The 2,500-nt window shown below is 58.5% G+C and overlaps 1 non-coding gene across 1 annotated transcript in view; it reads left to right on the top strand.

Moving 5' to 3' along the window:
* The first annotated feature begins 1,707 nt into the window (after positions 1 to 1,707).
* LOC124772903 overlaps positions 1,708 to 2,500 on the top strand; it is a 1,909-nt gene continuing 1,116 nt past the window's right edge. Inside the window, exon 1 of the ribosomal RNA XR_007014358.1 lies at positions 1,708 to 2,500. This exon is cut by the window's right edge and continues 1,116 nt beyond it. This is a non-coding gene — a ribosomal RNA (small subunit ribosomal RNA).

Raw genomic sequence — 2,500 nt, 5'->3', positions numbered from 1 at the left:
TGTGTATCGCTTCATGTTAAACACCTTGCAAGTCTTGCTGACTTTCCACATGCTCCTGCTGTACACTGTAATGTGGATGGCAGCAGGACGTACATGCTGCCCCCCCCCACCCCTCCCCACGTCCCCACGTCCACACCTTGCCCCCTGCCTTCGCAAGCTGGTTGGTGACAAGTTTGCATGTTCAATGCCCTTCGCATGCGACGTACGCAGGCTACGTTGTGGTGCGGCCTGTGTCAACTGTCCGCTGATGTCGTACGCGTGAACCACAATCTGTACTGCACATTCGTCCTTATGTACTGAATGATACATCGTGGCACATGTGTGACTGTACAACGACTGCGCCCAAAAACGGCGGACCATACAGTGCAAATATTGTGCACGCAGCTACGTGTCGTCTCCCTATGAGAGCTGGATTGCAGTGTGGTACGCCATAGAGACGTGTGGGAGGAACGGACGCCGTGGATGGCGATCAGCATGAGCTGTCTGTTGATGTATTCGGACCTAGTCGTCTCTCCTCAAACACCGTGATAGCATGGTGCACCGCGTTCCATATCTGCGACATGCTACAGAGGCCGGTTGACAGTCGTTCGAGCAATGGACATCGCATACGTACGGGGGCCACCTTCCACGTATTGTCTAGGCGTGCACATTTTGTTGCGTGTATGTGGGCAGACGTAGTGTGGCGTGACACCTGACACAGGCATGCAATAATCGTTGAAGTTGCTAATGGCGATGGACGCCTGCGTTTTCTGATGAAGTTACGCAAATGAAGAAATGGTAACCCGTTGTGGTGCGGTTGTTCTCGCTAGGGGTGAATCGATGATGGCGACGATAGGTTGAGGTACTAACCGGTTGTTCCAGCGATACCCACCATGCCGATGAAACTGAACGGCATCTGGGTGTGAAGCGATACGCGGCGGTGGCTGGGTGGGACCGTCCCCGGCCGGTGAGGGGGCGCCTCCCGGCGTGCTGGCCGCGCGGTGCGTGGGCGCACGCGCTACAGCCGGCTGGTGGGGGCGGCCAGTGGCAGGCGCGCCGGCCGACGGACGCGGCAGGCGTCGCAGCTGCGCGCCGGCGCACCCTGCGCGCGGCGCCGTGCGGCCAAAGTAGGTCCTCGCGGGCCCGGTGCGAAGCGCGGTGGACATCTTCAGTGTGCTGGTGCGATTGAGGACTGTGTGCGTTGAGGATGCGCCGCCGCCCGGCGCTCGGCGCCGCGACGCCGTCTGCTGCTCGGTCGCCCCAGCGGTTCTCGCTGGTGGTTTGTATCGCAGCTGTGCGGATGTGTTGGCGCGTGCGCTGTGCTGGGAGAGTTCGCTTCGGCACCCAAGTGGGGCTTTTGTCCTTCTGTGGCGCTGGCGTTGGAGCTGCCGGTCACCGTAGGTGGCGCGTGTTGTCTCCCGCCGGCAATGCCACGACAGCACGCTCCCGGGCCTCTGTCGGCAGCGGCAAGCTCAGTTGGGAGCACGGGTGGTCGCACCGAAAGCGTCTACTCGCCTAACTCCGGGCGATTGCGCCTCTCTCGAACCCGGCCAAGTACTTGGGACGGCGCTGCGCGCCGCCGGGACCTGAGAGGGTTTCGAGGTGTATTGTGCAGGGGAGCTCAGCCTCCTCCTGTTTGCAGAATGATTGAGCGGACGCTTGCGTGTTCGCGCGGGCCCCCGGGACACACTCCCGGGCGGCCGGCTGCTCAGCTCTAGTTGACGCAGCTCCCTGGTTGATCCTGCCAGTAGTCATATGCTTGTCTCAAAGATTAAGCCATGCATGTCTCAGTACAAGCCGCATTAAGGTGAAACCGCGAATGGCTCATTAAATCAGTTATGGTTCCTTAGATCGTACCCACGTTACTTGGATAACTGTGGTAATTCTAGAGCTAATACATGCAAACAGAGTCCCGACCAGAGATGGAAGGGACGCTTTTATTAGATCAAAACCAATCGGTCGGCTCGTCCGGTCCGTTTGCCTTGGTGACTCTGAATAACTTTGGGCTGATCGCACGGTCCTCGTACCGGCGACGCATCTTTCAAATGTCTGCCTTATCAACTGTCGATGGTAGGTTCTGCGCCTACCATGGTTGTAACGGGTAACGGGGAATCAGGGTTCGATTCCGGAGAGGGAGCCTGAGAAACGGCTACCACATCCAAGGAAGGCAGCAGGCGCGCAAATTACCCACTCCCGGCACGGGGAGGTAGTGACGAAAAATAACGATACGGGACTCATCCGAGGCCCCGTAATCGGAATGAGTACACTTTAAATCCTTTAACGAGTATCTATTGGAGGGCAAGTCTGGTGCCAGCAGCCGCGGTAATTCCAGCTCCAATAGCGTATATTAAAGTTGTTGCGGTTAAAAAGCTCGTAGTTGGATTTGTGTCCCACGCTGTTGGTTCACCGCCCGTCGGTGTTTAACTGGCATGTATCGTGGGACGTCCTGCCGGTGGGGCGAGCCGAAGGCGTGCGACCGCCTCGTGCGTGCTCGTGCGTCCCGAGGCGGACCCCGTTGAAA

Source organism: Schistocerca piceifrons, unplaced genomic scaffold, assembly GCF_021461385.2.
Source record: "Schistocerca piceifrons isolate TAMUIC-IGC-003096 unplaced genomic scaffold, iqSchPice1.1 HiC_scaffold_943, whole genome shotgun sequence".
Taxonomy (NCBI): Eukaryota; Metazoa; Arthropoda; class Insecta; order Orthoptera; family Acrididae; genus Schistocerca; species Schistocerca piceifrons.
The sequence above is the reverse complement of the archived record's forward strand: the minus strand, read 5'-3'. Positions and strand labels throughout refer to the sequence as shown.